Here is a 21,628-nt window from a genome sequence, read left to right as displayed (position 1 = left end):
GATGATGTTAATATTGATATGGGCCTCATAAAATTTTGAGCTATTCTATTTGATGGGCCTCATAAAATGTCGAAAAGGAATGAGGCCTTTTGCTAAAGGAATGAGTGGAATGATTGAAGGGCATAGACGACAAAGAGGGAAGAATGAGCAGGATGATTGAAGGGGAAGGCAACACAAATTGAAGGGCAATGCAACGTGTTGTCGAAGGGTTTCTGCAATGGGATCTATGATGGAAATGGCAGCAACCCCCTTCTAGAGGGCATAGTGTATAGGCACATAGAGAGAACAGAGGGCAGAATGAGTAGGATGAGAGAAGCCTTAATAGATATTTAGTGTGTTAGTTACATGTTTTTTTTGTTACTTTGGAATTCATGGATGTGAAATAGTAGCTAATATGAATATATTGTAATTCTCTATTTAGAAAAAGGGAAGATGGCCTATGCTATAGGTAGTATGACTGCAGTTGCCACTTTTGTCTCCATAGGTAGCATTGGAAAGGAGAGGAAGTTGGGTGCAATATCTGACAAAAATGCCAGGCAAGTCTTATCTTCTTTATTTTTCACCCATCTCTTTCAATTGCTTAAGCAGAAGGTAGACCATGAGTTGGTAGTCAATCGAAGAGCTATGGAAAAGGAGTTTTACTTCAAATAAGATGAGTCAACAAAAAAAAAATTACAGGTTAGAGAAAAAAAGTCCATCTAAAGGAAGGTTATTTTAACATAAAAAATTGTTGTGGTATATATTTCTTTGTCTATATACATTTTATGTTAATGTGTGGTTTGTATGTAGGTTTGGTATGACATATGTTCCAACATTTTATTTTGCATCTATTGAAAATATTTTCAAATTGTCTTCCATGTAGGTGTCAACAAGCTTGTTGATCTTGTCCGAGTCACCCTTGGACCAAAGGGAAGAAATGTTGTTTTGGAAAGCATGGTTCTACAAAGATTGCCAAAGATGGTGTGACAATAGATAGGGACGTAAATTGTAGATGTGGGTTGTAAATTTTGTATATTCTACATTAGTTTTCCTTGCCTACATGTCTTACTATCTTATACCTCGGAGGAAAAATTATCACAGGCCATAGACATCTAATTTCTCTTTTTATGATCTACCTGGTCTATGGAATAGCCACAATAGACTAATGAATCAAGATTTAAAAAGTTGGAAACAAATATTTGTGTGCCAAATGTTGATGAGTCAATTTCAATTGTTATTATCAATCTAGATAATGCATTTCAATGTTGCACCCTGCTTCTGACAAGTTGAATTAGAGGATTGAATTGAAAATGTTTTCACCAAGTTAGTAAGACATGATGCAACAAAGATAAATGATTTATATGGTGATTGAGATTGCATGGATACACACCCACACAAGTGGCCATAGATCTAGTGACTGTGGCATATGTGTAGTAGAGATGCAACTAGTTTAGGCCATGAAACACTATGGCACAAATATGGATATGTTGGGTACAATGCTAGTAGCCATAGACACATAGATTATCTAACTAAGGAGAGAGAAGGAGAACCTACAGATCAAGATAAGGGGATATAAGGAGGCTAGTATGTAAGGTAGGAAGAGGTAAGGGATGTCACAGACAGTGAGCAGTGCTAGAGTTATGAGAGTCAGGACCACCACCTCATAGATGACCCTATGAGGCATGATTTATAGATGTGGATAGGGATTGCAGTAGATACTGAAAAATGATCCTCTTGGGGGAGAGGGTCGGATCTATAATCCTCTCCTAATGTACTGTGTATACATGATGTATCCATGAAACACCTATGATGTATTCCATGCTATTTTTTCACTCAACCATCATATTTTTTATGCATCTAGCCTGTAAAATGTGGGTGATCAGTCGTACACTGATACTGTGTACTAATGACTGATGACATTGATATATATACTGATGCAGAAATAGAATAGATCCTATACTTTATTTCTGTACTACCTCAGTATTGGATGCTTAGCTTGACATTGCTTTTTCACCTGATTGATTACTAGCTCGGAATCACCCACAATATTTGACATTTTCATTCCTATCTTCCTAGCAGTCTTAAGACCCAACACCATGGATTCATACTCAGCCACATTGTCGGTACATTAAAACTCCAATCAAAAGGAAAAAGGATGATGAGTACCCACAAGAGAAACCAGAAAAACACCTACCCCAAAATCATCTTTAGAAGTAGCCAGATCAAAACTAATATTCCATAGACTAGTAGGTTCATGCCTCTCATCCTCGTTCATCAAATCCTTAGAAATTTATACAGGCTCAACATGAGAGGATTTGTGTAATTGGTGGGGTTCCCTCTATAATCTACAGGTTCTCCCTCTGAACATAGGGACTGTGGCATATTACAAGTCAAACTCAATATTTCCCCCAAAGGGGTAACTTAACTACGTGACATCAACAAACCATAAGTAGGATGGACATTTATGATCATTGATTCACTACATCCATCATTACATGAATTCATGGCATATGTGCCAGCTCATCATTCCAATGTAAGGCACCTTTATAGAAATAAGGAAATACTTCTTGTGTAGTCCCCCTAGTATAGTTACTCGCTTCATATTTCACTAGATTATTTGTGATTTTAACATGCTAGATTAGTTGATCCAAAAGTGTCAGCTAGAGTTTCTTGAAGACTCTAGGGTAGAATGTTGAGGAGTTACTTATAAAACATCTAGGACAGATGTTATCTGTAAGGCAGTGTACGTGATAAACTTAAGACCGTATAATCGGCATTATTCTCTGGGTTGAAGATAGTGAATTAGAAAATGTTGCTACAGTAAGTGTTGGGAATAATTATGAAATAAGAAACATGGTAGCATAGGCTATGAGTAAAGTTGGAATGAAAGGTGTTGTGACACTTGAAGATGGGAAAAGTGTAGAAACAAATATGTATGTTTTTAAGGGAATGTAATTTGATCATGGAAATATTTATCTATACTTTTTGACAAACAACGAGAAGATGTCCATGGAGTATGAAAATTGCAAGGTAATTTATGTGAATTGAAATCTTCTTGCCCTTTTTTGTTGTACTGCTATTTGTTAATGCTCCTTGCAATGAAAATAGAACAGATATAAATCATCTGTAAAATTTTTAGAATAAACTCTCATCTAAGTTGTGGAATTGTTTCACAATTACCTTCATCTGTCATATATTCATGGCACATCCTCCTGGTTCAATTTGGGTTGGTGTTGGTTTTGTATGGAATTTTAAAATCTATGCCTTATGAACCTTCTGTTATTTCTCGAATCTGTACAATATTGGATTTAGAATACTGATTAGAAAGAAATATGACAACTATTAAGAATGGGAAGAGGGTTTCTAAATTTCTATTTACTTGTGCTTGATTTATAAAATTTACTGATCAACAATTTGGAAATGAACTGGCACCTTTATATTTTCTTATCATTTGAAGCTATTATTGGTTGACAAGAAGATCACAACTGCAAGAGACTTGATCAAAATATTGGAAGAGGTAATCCATTTGGGGTATTCCATCTTGATCATTGTTGAGGACATTGAACAAGAAGGCTTGGCTACTCTTGTTGTGAACAAGCTTTGTGGTGCATTGAAGGTTGGCACTTTGAAATCTCCTGGATTTGGAGTGCGGAAGAGCCAATATTTGGATGACATTGATATATTGATTGGAGGTATTTTTCAAGTTTAGCTACAATAAGAACTTACATGAACTAAGAGCTTAAGTACAAATCTCGGTGTGTATATAAGAAACGTTATATCTTTTTTCGTGGAAACAATGTTTATTTGGTAATGGGTTTGCTCTAAAAGTTCAACTTTTCATGTTAATACGCTATATTCTCACTGACTAAGAGGTATTGAGAATAAAATATCTCCACCATGTCTAAAGTCACGGGTTTCTAATATCTTATGTAGATATTATTTTTTTTATTCTTTCTCTGTGCAAGCACTGTTATCAGGGATGAAGTTGGGTTTGCGCTTGGATAAAGTTGGAAGTAAGGTTCTAGATAGTGCTGCCAAGGTGGTACTTATGAAGGATACAACAACAATGGTGATGGGAGCACTCATGAAGCTGTTAATAAAAGAGTATCTCAAATTAGAAGCTTGATTGAGATGTGTTATTTCTCTATAACTTAAAAATAGGTTTCTTTATCCAAACGGAGGCTTCAAGTTATTGTCTTGTTTTCTTTGTATAGCCACCATATATTGTAAAGTGGCCATCACCTTGTGGGGAGGGATCTCCTCATTAATATCATTCATGATGATGGTATTAATCTCAAATTTTACTTGTGAGTTTTCAAGACAGGAGTGTAGAAAGAAACAATTTTGATGCATGGTTTATACTTTGAATATATGTGCCTCTGAAGGAACATGCAACAATAATTACAAACATTAAATTTAAATAAATTAAGGTTGCTTTAATATTAGAATATGTATGACTCGATATTTAACTTCCCTATCAACCTATTTTATCAAAGGTTTTCACCAATGATATCATTCTCACTTTCTTTGCAGGTTGCAGAACAAGACTACAAAAAAGAAAAATTGAATGAAAGAATTACCAAGATTTATGGTGGAGTTGCTATTATCCAGGTAAAGTTTGGCATGGTTGAATTAATGGTAGCTATTTGTAACAATTCCCTGTTATTGGCATTATAACAATTTGAATCTAGTTGATGGATGTTGGTGACTGCATTTCAATGTATATTTGTTTAAAGTAAGAATGGAGGGTATATGATAGTGTTCATAATTGTTGATAGGTGGGAGCACAAATAGAGACAGAGTTGAAGGAAAAGAATTTAAGAGTGGAATATGCCTTGAATGCAACAAAGGTATGCATGCAGAACATTATGCATAATCAATTACAGAATCTGATTCATATTTGCAAAAACATGATGTGATATAAAATAAAGGTGAATAATGAATGTTAATTGAATCCTATCATGCATGGAGTTGCTATTATATTAGAGGGGTATAGGAAATAAGTTTTTCATCTTGGACTTATTTGGAGTGAGGCTTTCAACTATTTTTGTGTGAGATTGGTGTTTGCAACAGTTTCAAGCTAAGCATCATGTCCAACAACATAAGGATCTAATTTTCTAGTAATTAACAGTGGTTGGGAGGATGTATTATGTTTCACGTTAGTTTGCCTAGTTAAGCACAATGTTGGTCTTTGGAATAGATTTTACATTCCTATTTATGGTCAAAGTATGGTGGAGAGAGGGTCAATTTCCCAAGAATGAGAGAGAGCTTGGTTTGATTGATTTGGCTACTTAGAACTTGGAAGTGTATCCTTGCTATGAAATCGTTTGGAGGGGAATTCCCTTGTAGGGGCTATTACAACATCAATTTTCTCTAGTGTAGCATGTTGGAAACGTGTTGGTAGTCTTTTTTCTTCCCACCTGTTCTAGGTCTCTTGTTGTTTATCTTCAAAAGTGTTTGGATGACAGTCAGCTTATTTAGATGGAACATGGATGTGAGTAGAGAAAGATGTGACTTGGTGAGATGCCTTATTTGGGTTGGAGGATAGGGTAGTTGTATCTCTTTGGGGCTCATCACATATAGACATGGCATTTATTCGTTTCATTGTCTCTCGAGTATAAATTGATAGAAGGATAATAAAAATAGCTTAAATATGCTAAGTATAGATGAAACATTATGTAATGTACCCTAGTTTTGGTAGAAAGATCATTGTTTTGGTTTCCATACCCATGTGATAGAAACCTTCATTCTCTACCCATTCTTTATATTTGACTCCCTATTATATTTTCTCTATGCTCCTACTTTCTATAATCTCTATATATTTCTAGAATTAGGCCATTTTATAACTATCGTTGGGTGCTTTCTTGGGAAGTTAGGGCCAATGCAATATTTCCTTTTGTTTTTCTTGATTTTATTTCAAATCCAATTACAGTTCAATTAATGGGTGGATTGAATTTCTTGATTGGCCATTTGATTCTATGTATCATTCATTTTGAGGATGTGATTAGCCTCCCAAGTGTCAAATGACTTGAACAATAGCTTTCTCTCTACTCACATTTATTTCAATTTGGATACTGGAAGCTTGAGAGAAACTAATGAGGTGGGAGATTATAATTTGAAGAGTTCCAAACATTGAATGTTTTTTGAAGTAATATTGCTCAAATGGCACTCCTTTTAGAAGAGCTTATGATTTTTCCATATTGTTGTTTGTTTCACTAATATTCCATGAATATTTCAACAATGTTCATTCCTTTGCAATATATATGACTCTTTGCGAGCTTGAGAGGCCCTAGTTACCTTTTGAGGCCACTGAATGATAATGCATACATCCTTTGACTATAGATCCACTTGCTAATATCACTACTTTATGGGTTATTTTGGGAGTATTGTTTCTCTTGAGTTGTTCTTGATTTATGATGCCTTGATTTTCAAATTTTGGTTTAATATTCCAAGTTGACATCCACTTTTTGTTGTTTTGAGTTAAATCTCCTTTACAAATTTTATTCATGTAATTTGTAATGATAGTTGATGTTCTCAAATTAATAGTATATTTTAATATGCTTTTCGATGAGACTTCAAATGTTATAGTCTTTTTACATGTTGAAAATAACAACAAGAAGTGATAAAAATAGAATCCAGAAATTCCAATTTTAATTTGTCCTTGAATTAAAATTGTGAATTAAATCGAATTTAGTCTCACCGGCTGCTTGGAAATAATTAATTAATTCATTAAGGATTAATTAGTTGGAGAAATTCAAGTTAGAATTCTTTCTAAAGTCATGCAACAATTACCCCTTAAATTAAGGAGATTATCCTGTAATTAAGGAGATAAGATTGAGTTATATTTGAGTTGTAATTAGTTAGCTCAATTTACTGAGTTAAGTCTAGTTAAATTAGTTCCAAACTATTTTAGGAACTAATTCTGAGTTATCAGTCAGTCGATGCACTCAACCAGTGTACTCCAGATAATTGAAGATTCCCTCATCAAAAACTCATGCATGTCTGTTCTGAGAAAGACCAAGTTGAGATTAAAGATAAGGACAATGTACTATCAGTTTCATGTGTTTTCCTATAAAGGAACTCATGCATGTAGTCAAGGAAAGTTCCTTTAGGATTGTGTAGTCCTGACAATGTGTTAGAGCAGTGTGTGAGAGCATTGTTCCACTGGTTGAAGGAGATCATCCCAGAGGAACTGCACAAGGAAATAGGAGCTTGGAGGGCAGAGGAGAAGGTTTGTGAGAAGCTAGGTTTGCCTATGAGCATCCAGGAGGATTGTACTGAGAGCTAATACTTTGTATAATCTCTATGTATTTCCACCTTGTACGATAATACAGATAGTGGGGTTTTTAGTTGAGGCTTTCCCCTCAATATTTTCTATGTTTCATGTGCATTGAATCTTCTTCTTCTGGTTATATGTGTTCAGCTCGATCTTGCTCAATCTTTAAGCTTTTGCAAATTGATAGTATATGTAGCTTATAGTATTTTTCTTTGGTATATTGCATTATCAGGTTAATCCACAGTCAAATTTTCTATATGGTTTCAGAGAGAGATTTGTAGAGAATTTGAAAAAATTCTACATAACAAAGTTGAACCCTAGGGGTACGTAGGAAGGTTTTCCATTGTCTCCTTAGCAGCTCTTCCACTTTAGGCCAATGCTCTTCTTACTTTGAATTATTATGTGAAATGGGAATTTTATGTCAATGTTGTTGGCCCTCAGTTTTGGTCTTATAAATCTCATTGCTCTTATTCAATTCCATTTCTATGTTTTGACACAACTTTTTGTTTCATTACTAAATTTGGTACTAAATTACCGCTGATAGAGGAATGAGAGGGTTCGCCTTTAAATCATGTGGAATGTGCTAAATTACTGAAATTGTGTTAGCTAATGGGTATCTATGATGTGATGCACTAAACTTAGCTTGTTTTGTTGCATACATAGGGAATTCCCATTCCAGAGTTGTGTGGCAAAAATGGCGTATTTTTTCCATTTTTCACTTTAAATCAAGAATTTACACTGGATCTAGATTTGTGCGTGATTTGTTTCCTGTTATTTTGATATTCTTTTTTATGTTCTAGATAAATATGAAAATATTTGAACATGAAAGCTTCCTACTGGTGAAACTGTAGGAATCTTGGTTAATTGTATGTGCACTGGGAGGATTCAGCGATGAAGTTCTGCAAGAAGTACTTGGAGCACATGCAAAGGCACCACGAGCGACTCCCCAAAGTCTCCTACATTGAATTTAAGAAATTGGAGAAAGTTTTCAAGCACTACACTGCTAAATGCCACAAGAAAAGCAACACAGGTCTATCTTCAGATGAAGGAAATAGTTCTAGTGAGGTCTACGATATTAATGCAGAGGGAGATGGCGTCAGTAGGACCTACTGCACCTATTGTCCTGGTAAGTTTTGGAAGACTCTATTCTTCCTTTCTATAAAACAATGGTTGAATAAATATGGATTTTTTAACACTCACAGAAAAACAAAAAGAGAACGAAATCCCCTGTTTTCGATTATAACCATGGAAGCACATAATTACAGAGTAAAAGCAATAGTTTCCAACAATCATTTTTCATTGTTGTAAATTCTTCTTTTATTTTTCTATTCCCATATGAGAGAATGATTCAATTAGCTTTTATTTACAATTTTTAAATATTTTTTTCTTCTCTTGAAAAATAAAAATATATTTAATAGCGAATGTGCTAGGATATTCCGACAAATAGGAAATAGTTAAGTATAACTTGGTCTAGTATAGAGTTAGGTAAAGTGTGTTTCTTTACTATGTACTTTTGTAACTAACAATCTGACGGTCATGATATGTTCTAGACATGAAGTGATTTGACAATTTATTCTCTGCTCAGTATTACCGACACTTGATTCATGGCTTAAAACCCGATTGGTCCATGATCTCTATTAGAGCATGGAGGGACATTTGTAAGGTGACCATTCATGAGAGAAGCCTATGTAAATTTTCATTATTTTATTAATAAATTCCCCGAAGTGGCCACGTTGGCTCAGGCCATGGATTTTTTTTTCCTCTTTGAGGGGTTTAACCACGTCAAGGCTACTGGAGGATTGAACTGTGATATGTTTGTGAGCAGTGTCCTCTGGTGTTCTATCTGAGGATCTTACCCTGTAAATTCCTACATGGTATCAGAGTGAAGTTGAGGGCCACATCTGTTGGTGATCCAAATCTAAATTTGGTACAACTACATTTGATAGTCGGTTCCTAGATCTATTATTTCTTACTGATTTTGGGCCGAGATAACTACTATATTGTATTAGGGGCATTTGTTCCAATGAGTAACCCCTTTCGTTTCACGCGGAAAGGTTTCTTGTAGCCCTACCTAAGTAATTTTTAAGATATGGAGGTATACAGTCTTTATTTGTAGTTTCAGTTATTCATCTCTTTGTTTATTTCAGTTTATTTAGCGAAAACTAACTTCAAGCCATAAGGTTTCGTTTTTTTTGCATGTTTGTGTTGGGTTGTTTGGTTTTTTGTTTTGTAGGAAAAAGAGCTTTTTCAAGTAAGCACACACCCCAAAGCTTCGGTGGGGTCAAACAAAAAGAAAAAACAAAACAAAACAAAACCCTTCATCCTTTCCAAAAATTACTAACATTTTGAACTATCTCAGTTGGTCCAAAGTTACTTTATGAGAATAGAGGCCTTCGGTTCAAGTCTTTCTTTTTGTTGAGTTACTTTTTCAAAAAGCACATGTAACTTATGTTTTAAAGTTACTTTATGTAAAATTGTTCTCACCCATTATAGAAAGTGAGTCACTTACAATTCTAAAGTCTATTTATCTTTTATTTAAGTTACAATTTAGTGAGTATATCATAAAGTACCATTGTAAAAGTGACTTTCAATTATTTATAAAAGTCGCTCACATAAAATATTTTTTAAAGTGAGCTAATTAGATTAAGTTTGGAAAAGGTGGGGGGGGGGGGGGGGGGGGGGGATTTTTTTTAAATATAACATTATCATTCACTTCCACACATTCACACACTTCGTCAGCATCTTCAACAATGTTTTTTCAAAAAGCCATAATTTCTTGATCCAGAAGCCGTTTTTAGAACTAATTTTTTTTAATCAGCCTAATTTTTTTATATCTTTCCATTGGAACACTTAGTTTTAGCATCTATAGCTTCAGTTTCTATTAAAATGGATAGTCCATGTGAAGCTATTCTTGACAGCACCAACTACTTCCAATGGTGGTCTTACATTGTGGATTTACTTAGAAGTAAATGTCTTTACAGAATAGCCTCGGGCCAAGAAAACTAAACCTAAAGATGAAGATAAGGCAGCCAAATGGGAAAATAGGCAAGATAAAGCACTTGGGTTGATGGGGATGTCTATTTCTCCATACCTTAGATTCCATATCATAGAACTTGATACCCCTAATGAAGCAATGAAACAACTCACTAAATTTTTTGGGATTAAAAATGAAATTACAGCCCATCAACTTGAAAATAAGTTTCTTACGTTGGAGCCCATAATTTTTCTTCCATTGAATATTTTTTTTCCAAATTCAAGACCCTTAGACTTCTCTTGGAAGGTGTTAACGTTAAGAAAGAATATGGTAGCCTTATCTATTCCATTCTTACTAAATTGGGACCATCCTACACTATGTTTGTTTCCACCTTCCATTCTACTAGAGAAGCTTTTATTTCTAAAGGACAAGATTACAAGTCTCCCTCTTTTGATGCCTTATGTGATTCTTTAATAAGATAACAAGAAAAACTCTTACAACTTGGTATTCTTAATCTTGGAAACTCTTCTAAGAAAGCCTTCACCACCCAACAACAACCAAATTCAAAGAATCCTAAGAAGAAGTAACCTAAAAAGAATGGTCCTAAACCAAACAAGGGTCCTAAGTAATTTCAGACTCAAAATGAAAAATCATTTCAACAAAATGATAAGGCAAATAAAAACAAAGGGAAGAAGATCAATAGACATTGCTACTTTTCTAATCGAGATGGCCACTTAGAATACAAATTCTTTAAGAAGATGGAAGCCTTGGAAGCAGCAATGAAGAAGCATAACATCCATTTGGATCATTCTTCAACTTCAACTTCATCTCCAGGGATAACACTTTCTGCATGTGGTTGTCAAGCATCTCGGTCTGGTTATGCACTTAATGTATCTTCTTCTTCTCATTCTCATGAGTAGCTCATTGATTCTGGAGCTTCTTATCACATGGCTAAAAAAAAATCCATGTTTTCTTATTTAAAGATTATAACACCAAAAATATATATGTTCATGATGATAGATCTCTTAGTGTTGTAGGGACTAGAAATATTCATATAGACAATGGTCAATTTAATGATTTATTATGTGTTCCAACCTTATCCTACAACCTTCTATCTGTATATCAGATAACTCATTCAGGTGAAGGTAAAATTGTTGAATTTTCATCTCATGATATTGTGATTAAGGACCTAAGAGATCCTAGACAAATTTTAGCTACTAGAATTGCTGATGATTCTAGAAGGTTGTATAAGTTTAACAACTTTTGGTCATCAAATCCTCCCTCAGTATTTGTTGCTCATAATGATGAAGTGAGCAAACTTTGGCATGAGTGATTTGGTCACTTAAACTATTGCTCCCTTCAGAATCTATGTAAAGTAAATACGGTGACAATTATTCCTATGGTATCTTACAGAAATGGTGTTTGTTCCAGATTTGTACTTGGAAAACATCATCAAGATAGTTTTGGAAAACATGCCTCTTGGCATGCCTTAGTGCATAGTGATTTATGTGGTCCACTTCCAATTGTTTCATTCTATGGCTACAATTATTTCTTAACTTTCATTGATGATTTCTCCGGACGCACTTGGGTATACTTTTAAAAACACAAGAGTGAAGTATTTAAGATGTTCTTGGCCTTTAAGGCCTTTATTGAGAAACAATCTGGATATCAAATTCTTAAGCTAAGATCTGATAATGGCAAAGAATATGTTAACAAAAAATTCATCAAATTTTGCATTGAGCATGGAATTCAAATGTAACATATTGTTCCATATACTCCAAAACAAAATGGTGTATCTAAAAGGAAGAATTGTACCTTAAAGGAAATGGCTAATTTTATGCTTCAATCTAAAGGACTTAGTATTAATTTTTGGGCAGAAGTAATTAACTGTGAAAATTACATAGTAAATCGCACTCCTACTAATGTTTTAAAGAATATCAGTCCAAAAGAAGCATGGAGCTATGTTAAACCAGATGTAAGTCACTTTCATGTTTTTGGAAGTGAAGCATGGGCCCATATTCCAAATGAGAAACATAAACCTTTAGAACCTAAGAGTGAAAAAAGTATTTTTGTTGGATATTCTGAAGATGTCAAAGGATATAGACTTATTTCACCTAAGTCCAAGAATGTTATCATTAGAAAATATGTAAAGTTTTATGAAAATATATCGGCCTACGAGCCTAGTTAAATAAATGTGCTACCTCTCTCTATCCCTTCTACTTCTAAAAATATTTCTTCTTCTAATGATGACAGGAAGGATGACAATCCTCCCCCACCTTTTGAGGATCTTCCTTTATCTCCTTAGCTTCCAAAATGGGTCTGTGCTACTCAAGATGTAGCAGGTGCTCTTGCAGGTGATCCTACAGATCAATGGTGTACACATTCTCAGTTCGATAGAGCCTCTTCTTTACTGGATCAAGCTTTGGCGAATTCTGATCCTGACACCTTTGCAGAAGCTTCAGGCCATTCAGATTGGCACACATCTATGAATGAAGAATATCATTCATTATTGGAAAATGATACATGGGATCCTATCCCTCTTCCAAAGGGAAGAAAACATGTTAGATGTAAATGGGTTTACAGAACCAAGTTTGGATGAGATGGAAAAGTTGATAAACATAAAGCTTGTCTTGTTGCTAAGGGATTTTCACAAGTTGAAGGCATTGAATATACTGAAACATTCTCCCCTGTTGCCAAAATGAAATCTATCTGCCTTGTTCATTCCCTTGCTGCCTCTTTTAAATGGGAATTCCATCAGATGGATGTTAAATATACCTTCTTACATGGGGACTTGCATGAATAAATGTTAATTTAAGGTATGTTCTATGCTTAGAGCAATTTATTTCAATTTTCACAGTTAGCTCAATACCTTTTCCAGATTATCAATCACATCAGCATTAAAGTAAACCGCAAATAGAGCACAAACATAAATTGCAGAAGAGAAGACAAGACAATAGGACAAAAGATGTGGTGCTAGCCAGGGACAAACCCCAACGTGGGGAAACACTTGATCAAATCTTCTTATATGTTCTTCAATAGTTCAATAAGGAGAGAGAGAGAGATAGTACGTTTACAACAGAAGTCAACACTTTTACTTATCTAGATAAGAGCATAGATCATCTCTAAGAAGATGATACATGAGATCAGTTGAAGACATGCTGCTTCAATTGATTCTCCAAGGTGACTACTTCACCTATCGTTGTGTTGCATTTCGTCATCATGCTGCACCTCACTACGCTGCACCATGTTGCACCCATCATCACTATGTTGCATCTCATCACACTTCATTAATCATGATTGTACCCATCACTGTATTGCATTATGTGCCATTGTTGCACCATGTTGCCATACTGACTTATGTGTTGGCTGCATCTTGCTTTCTTGTTGTCCCTTGCTTTTTTTGTCCCTAGCATGCTTGTTGTCCTTACCATGCTTTTTGTTGCATGCTAGCTATCCCTTGCATGCTAGATGTAACATTGCATGCTTGGTGTATTTGCTGCTAAGTACCATACAACTGTCCCAATGTTAGTTAGTTGTCCCTTGCATGCTACTCTCCTTTGGAGACAAATGCTCTGGTTGTTCCGGTAGTTCCCTATAGTTCCAGCTATTCCCAACAATTCTGGCAGTTTTAGATGTTCCTGGTAGTTTTCGTTTCTGCCCTCTGTGTCATCTTTCCACCTATTCCAGCAGTTCCGACAATTCTTGTTATTCTTGGCAGTTTCAATAGTTTCAAAAATTCTGACTATTCCCGATAGTTCCAGCAGTTCTAAATTTTCTCCGCAATTTCAGCTTTTCCTTATAGTTCTAGAAGTTCCTAGTAGTTTCGACAATTCCTGCAATTCCCAAAAGTTTTGGAAATTCTGACATTCTCGGCAATTCCAACTTTTTCCCTCTACGTTGGCTTTCCTAGTTGTTTCGATAGTTCCCAAAAGTTCTAGCTATTCTCGGTAATTCTGGAAATTCCGGTAGTTTTGGCTTTTCCCGAAAATTCTGGCTATTCCTGGTAGTTATGGAAATTCCAGTTGTTCATAACAGTTCTGGAAATTCCAGAAATTCCAGCTGTTCCCTGCAGTTTTGGAAATTCCAGTTATTCTTGGCAATTCTGGCAGTTCCGGCTTCTGCCCTCTAGATTAGGGCAGCGTTATCCCTTGGGATCTCTCCTCCTACTAAAACCCAAAAACAAGTAGAGAGGAGGAGATGCCAAGCATGTTTAAATGACTTGAAGGCCACCTCTATTTATATTAAAGCGTTGAGTACAAGTGGGGTTTATTTGGTTGTTGGACAACCTTGACGAATTGTCCCATAACACAAATAAATTCATATCTCCATGAATACTTATCAAAATCGAATGATCTTTTGATCAATCCTACACCTCTCGATGAGAGGGATATAATAAAAATATCATCTTCCATTAATAAGATGACCCACATGGAATTTGGCCCTAGTTTCCAATTTTAACACTCCCTCTCAACTAGGGAGAACTCCATCTACTGATCCATATGTCTGACTGTACTATCTCTGCCATCAATTCCCTGCACTGCTCTGTGCTGCTAAGCTTTGCTTTTCTCTACTGAACCATGAAGAAGAAGAATTGATCGAGAATGTCTCATACCATTCTCTACTGACCCGAAGTTAGTTTCATTGATCCTAGATCAATGGAGGATATCCTAGCATAGGGAGTATGGTAGATACATTGATGCATCCGTTGACAGTACTACTATGATCCCTAACCCCATTTCCCTACTCATTGATCAGATGAGAGGTACTTCCCATGAGTCCCAAACTACATGAGTAGGATTCCTCGACAGGAGAGCTAATCATACTATCCACTGGAGAACGAATCATCCTGCCCCACAGTCGCCATAGGAGAACTAATCATCCCAGCCCACATGAGAACTAATCATCTTGTTTCACAATTTCCGCAATAGAACTAATCATCCCAGACCACAGGAGAACTAATCATCTTGTTCCATAGTTGTCACAGGAGAACTAATCATCCTGCCCCACAGGAGAACTAATCATCTTGTTTCACAGTTTCCACGAGGTATCATAGGGGAAGGTTTAACCTATCATCCTGTACATAGCGCACCACCAGGGGAGGGTGAGTCACCATGTGGTCATATGTTCCTCCAATAAGTACCCCAAGCCCCCTAGAGCTCCTAGAGCTCAATGCATGCAACATGCAAGACCCTTATAAGAAGGTCTCTCAACGACTCCAAGTTGTTCAGGAAAGTCACAGATTTGACCTTTCCCCGGGGCTTTGACAAAATTTCTACGACTTGTACATCAGTCTTAATGCGTTGGAGCCTCCTTGCTTATCGACATACCATATCCCACATAAGGCAATATCTGATGTCTATCTATTGGAGCAATCATCGAATACGAGATTCCTCAATAATCGAATCCCCCCTCTAGTTGTCAAACATAATCATAGTGGGATTCATCATGTGTACAAACAACTCACTTAAGAGCTTCTGCAACCATGCAACTTCATACGAGATCATACTCGTAGCTATGTTTTCAGTCTTGGTGGTGCTTATAGAAACCGACTTCTGCTTCTTGCTCATCCATGATATCAAAGTAAAACCCAAAGAGAACAAGCATTGCAAAGTGCTTTAGTGATCCTCCACACTGCCTGCACAGTCAGCATTCGAATAATCATGCAGCTTCTTTTTTCTGGCAGTGTATCTCAATCCATGAGAGATTGTACCCAGAAGATACCTCAGAAGATTCTTCACACCAATCCATGGAGGCTCAACTAAATATGAGCTCACCATGCTAACTACAAAACATATGTCCAGACGGAATTTCACCAAGAACATCAATGAAAATGATCTTATGAAACTCAAAGGCATTTCCCAAATCTAGTCTGGCATCATCACCATATAACTTCTGAAAGTTAAGATCCTTGAGGTAGTCACATGCTTGTAGTTTACCATTGCACATCTGGAATCCAACTCCCTCTTACTTCTGCAAGTGAGAGGGTCTGCACCTGTTTGAAATAGGTCGTCCTCAGAAGGTATTGGTATGAGAGGTCTATCATCCACAACCTTCAAACAATGGTTTAGATCGGCTTCACTCTTAGCGAATCTCAGCTTCATCTAATAGCTATCAATCCTCTCATACTACGCTCGGGGAATTTTGCTTCAAGCCATAGAGGGATTTCTTCCACCTACATACGCGAGATTCCTGATAATGAATCTCAAACCCCTCAGATTGTTCCAAACGTGTGGATCTGCTACATGAGGGGAATGGTCCCCTTATAAGATTTTCCTTCAGTACATCTCAGACATGTACTTTCATGCTCTTTTTGAATTTAGGCATCCCTGTCACCATCTGACTCACAAACCTCCAGTGCTATGTGTCAATGGACATGGTCCCCAGTGGACTTGCTACAATTTAATTCAACCTTGAACTCAAAAATATCTTTGAAAAATCTATTTTCAAACATGTACCTTTCCATCAATGAATGCCACCCTGAAACCTTTGACTTCCATTTCCGAGATGGACACCAGGTCCTTCTTGCGATTAGGTACATAAACGAGATTCTTGTAAATGAATAGAGTTACCCTCATTGAATTGAGGGGTAACATTCCCTACACACTTTCTGGGATAGGTGGAATCGACTCGAAGTATAATCCCATGGATTTTTCCATCTCTACCAAATTCGAGAGAACACCCTTCTATCCAATGAGGTGTCTTGAAGCACTATGATCAATAATCAAAATTCCCAAAGAATTTGAAGGAGAGGGCCAATACAAGATAACACTTCTTTATCTTATCAGAAACAACATTTGATTCTTCATACATGTGGTTCCTTGCTTTCTCTGAAGAGTCAGTCATTTCCTTGATGACCTGCATTACCTGTCATTCCTTTGATTATTGAAGATGTCCGTGGAATGATTGTTATCATCATCAAGTGATGTCTCCCTACCTCACACACTCCTTCGCATAATGGCCGAACTTATTACAACCAAGGCATTTGCCTTTCCTTCCACCCTTAGATCCAGACTTCCCATTTAAGTGATCTTTAGGTAGGCCATCAAAAACTTCTACTGCACCCATTCTGATAATATTCTCTGCTTCAACTTCACCCTTGGTGAATTTGAAGAGGGATGAGGAATCCATTGATCCTTTTTTTTTACCAACTGTCTTCGGTGATTGCTCTTTCACTCTTGCTTAGGCATTTCCTTCACCTTAGCTCTGATACCATGTTAATTTTTGGTATGTTCTATGCTTAGAGCAATTTATTTCAATTTTCATAGTTAGCTCAATATCTTTTACATATTAGCAATCACATCAGCATTAAAGTAAACTGTAGATAGAACATAAACATAAATCACATAAGACAAGCCAAGATAAGAGGACACAAGATGTGGTGCTAGCCAGGGACAAACCCCAATGTGGGAAAGCCCTTGATCAATTCTGCATATATATTCTTCAATAGTTCAATAGAGAGAGAGAGAGAGAAAGAGAGAGAAAGTATGTTTACAACATAAGTCAACACTTTGACTTATCTAGATAAGAGAATAGATCATCTCTAAGAAGATGATACATGAGATCAATTGAAGATATGTTGCTTCAATTGATTCTCCAAGGTGACTCCTTCACCTATCGTTGTGCTTCATTTCATCATCATGCTGCACCTCACTATGTTGCACCATGCTGCACCCATCATCAATATGTGCATATCATCACGCTTCATTAATCATGATTGTACCCATCACTGTATTGCATTATGTGCCATTGTGGCACCATGTTGCCATACTAACCTATGTGTTGGTTGCATCTTTCTTGCTTGTTGTCCCTTTCTTGCTTGTTTTCCCTAGCATGCTTGTTGTCCTTAGCATGTTTGTTGTTGCATGCTAGTTGTCCCTTGCATGCTAGTTGTAACATTACATTGGTGTATTTGCTGCTAAGTACCATACAACTATCCCAATGTTAATTAGTTGTCCCTTGCATGCTGCTCTCCTTTGAAGACAGATGCTCTAGCTTTTCCAGTAGTTCCTGATAGTTCCAGCTATTCCTAATAGTTCCAGCAGTTCTGGTTGTTCCTAGAAGTTCTGGCTTCTACCCTCTATGTCAGCTTTCTCTCCTATTTCGAAAATTCCAACAATTCCAGCTATTCCCGACAGTTTTAGTAGTTCTAGAAATTCTACCTATGCCTGACATTTCTGGTAGTTCCAGCTTTTCCTGTCAATTCCGGCAATTCCAACTTTTCCCAGCAGTTTTGGCACTCCCCGATAGTTTTGACAAATCCTGTAGTTCCCAACAGTTCTAGGTAGTTCCGGCAATTCTAGCTATTCCTAGCAGTTCCAGCTTCCACTCTCTGCGTCAGCTTTCCCGACTTTTCTGGAAATTTCCAGCAGTTTCGACTATTCCCCGGAGTTCGAACAGTTCTGGCAGTTCCATCTTTTCCCTGCAATTCTATCTATTCCCAACAGTTTTGGCAATTTTGGTCGTTCCTAGTAGTTCTAGCAATTTGAGAATTCTAGCTATTCCCGATAGTTCTGGAAATTCTGGCTATTCCCGACAGTTCTGAAAGTTCTAGCTTCTGTCCTCTAGATTAGGGTAGCATTATCCCTTAGGATCTCTCCTCCTACTAAAACCCAAAGACAAGTAGAGAGGAAGAGATATTGAGTGTGTTCAAATGACTTGAAGGCCACCTCTATTTATACTAAAGCATTGAGCATAAGTGGGGTTTATTTGGTTGCTAGCCAACCTTGACGAATTGTCCCATAACACAGATAAATTCATATCTCCATGAATAATTATTGGAATCGGATGATATTTAGATCAATCCTACACCTCTCGATGAGAGGGATCCAATAAAAATATCAACTTCCATTAATAAGATGACCCACATGGAGTTTGGCCCTAGTTGCCAATTTTAACAATAAATCTATATGGAACAACCTCCTAACTTTATACAAATAGACTCTAGCCTTGTATGTTGGCTTACGAAATCCCTTTATGGTCTCAAACAAGCCCCTCGATCTTGGTATGCCAAAATGGATAGCTTTCTTTTAGATAATGGCTTTTCTAGGTGTCATTCTGATAATACTATCTACACCAAGAAAGTGGGCAAGTCTCTTATCATTCTTGTTCTTTATGTTGATGATATTATCCTTACTGGTAGTGTTATAGACAATTTTGTGCCTTACAGCAACAAGCATGAATTGTCAATAATCCAAGGGATCCAAAGTTCCCTAAACATGATGTTCCTACCCCTAGAGGAACAAGGTCAGCAAACCAACAGCTCTCAGATCAGTTCTCCACCTGAAAACACTCAAAAACAAGCAATCCTGAAATCAAAGCAGGTGCTCCACTAGGTTTCTGCGCTGAAACTCAGTTTCTCCATGGTGTACCTTCGTTGCAAAGCAAGTGGAACAAAGGCCACCTGCGCTGAGCGAGATGGGACAAGTGGCACACTGAGTCATTGCTCCAAAAATGACACTTGGATCAGGGATTTCGCCTTGTGATGAGTCAGAGGCTCTGTTTCTCCAAGTGGAAGCAAGGTTCTCCAAGTGGACTCAAGAACTGAAGATCAACTAAAGATTAACTGAAGAGAGAGAGGACACAAGGCAGCTACACATCAGTTGCATGCTGACTCATCCTTTCTCAATTCATCTATATATTGAGCTCTCTCCTATGAGCTCAGGAGGCTGGAATTTTCTGCAAAGTAATGATATGATGTTGGTTTCACTATTGAGTTATTGGGTGATTGTTTGAGAGAGGTGAAGAAGAGCAATTCTTTCTGCTGGGAGGTGTTGCTGGGTTGGAGCCTTCAATGGTTGTAATACTCTCAGAACCTTTATTTCTTCATTAATAAAAGCTATTGAGGTTCTTCTATGTGCTCTTGTTTCAATTATATATTTTGATGATTGCATGTTTGGTTTACACTAATCCATGAACCAGTTATGATTGCATGCCTCTTGTAGTTTCCTTCTTTGTTATTTTGCAGGATCTCATTGTAGCTGGGCGAGCATAAGAACAAAGAGCTAGGAGCAAGCGGCCAAAGAGAAGAGTTTGGATTCGACATTAAGCGCAAGGCAACGGTTAGTGCTTTCTCCATTCTCTTTTGCTTTCATAAAGAAGTAAACCTTAAGTAGTTTGTTTTACAGTTGTTGCTAAGGAACTGTCACCCTTAGAGTGGGATAGGGTCATCCGAGTCGGATACTTTTCCCTACAACAAACTGGCGACTCCACTGGGGATCGCATCCGTTTGATTGTGTTTGTAGTATTTTGCTATTCATTTCCTGAACAAAAGAGTACCAAATCGAAAAGCTTTTGACTATATCAAAAGCGAAGTAGAGGGCAGCTACTCTTGCTCATTTTCTGAGCAGATTCATGATTTGAAGAGCTGATCTACAAGGATCCTTGTAAGCTCTTAGTGATAGCTTTGCACCTTCTAAATCATCCCTTTAAGTGTGCTTGACTGATTGCTTCTGATTTGAGCAAAAACCGTGCATTTTTGAGAAAATTATGACCCGGAAACTGTGAAAACGCAATTCTCGTTTTCCAAAGCAGGTAGTACACAGGCTACCTGCTTTGCAACGCAGGTCCCGAACTAGCTACCTGCGCTGAGAGCCAGTTTGACTGTGCAGAGCCTGCGTTGACCCAAATTTGCTTAGTGCATTTGGGGTTTCCTCCTTTCTCTTGCCTGTTTTCACTTAGTTTTGCTGCTAGGTGTCAGTCTTGTGCCTGTTTTGAAACCAATATTACTTGCCATCATTCTGCCTCTGTTATATAACGAAATTGTACTTGTTCTTTGTATTTCTTATTCATTTACAATTTCCCATAACGAAAAGTAAACTAGTCATGCTTTTGGCCTCTTAGATCTGAACCTGTGTTAGGCGTTTTGCTGGTCTAAAGAGTTAGCTTGTTTGTTGTCCATAGCTGATTAGTCATTTTACTTTTGTTAGTATGGTTTGATTTCATGTATTTCCAGTGATTAAGCAAGTGAATCTTAAGGTGTCTTTTGATTTTGGACAAACTTGTTTACTGTCGCTTTAAATCGAAATCAAAGTTATATGACCACTTTCTTTTTGTAATCCATCCACATTAAGAAAGGCAAAAGAAAATACATGCATTGTGCATTTTGCATTTGAAAAAGTTTGCATGATGATTTAGGAGAAAGTGCATTAGTTTGTGCTGTATGAACTGTGTGAAAAGAATTTGCCTTTCTTCTCCCTCAGTAGTTAAGATTTTCATCAGTCAAAAAGATTTGAAAAAGCTTGCTTCTCATCTTAGGCTGCATTTAGGAATTTGTCATATACATCTCGTGGTGAACCTTGAAAGGCAAACTTTAAAAAGATCAACTTAAAATATACTGAATGAACCTAACAACGCATTTGAAACATAATGCAAACATCTAGAGGTCTAGGTAGAGACGTGTT

The 21,628-nt window shown here is 36.8% G+C and overlaps 1 pseudogene; it reads left to right on the top strand.

The window, feature by feature from the left end:
- The first annotated feature begins 432 nt into the window (after nucleotides 1–432).
- LOC149163944 (chaperonin 60 subunit beta 2, chloroplastic-like) overlaps nucleotides 433–21,628 on the top strand; it is a 182,750-nt pseudogene continuing 161,554 nt past the window's right edge.

Source organism: Pinus tabuliformis, chromosome 5_1 (assembly GCF_031772625.1).
Source record: "Pinus tabuliformis cultivar Carrire ecotype Pingquan chromosome 5_1, CPIR1, whole genome shotgun sequence".
In the NCBI taxonomy this organism is placed as follows: domain Eukaryota; kingdom Viridiplantae; phylum Streptophyta; class Pinopsida; order Pinales; family Pinaceae; genus Pinus; species Pinus tabuliformis.
Note: the sequence above shows the minus strand (reverse complement) of the source record. Positions and strands in the feature narration are given on the sequence as shown.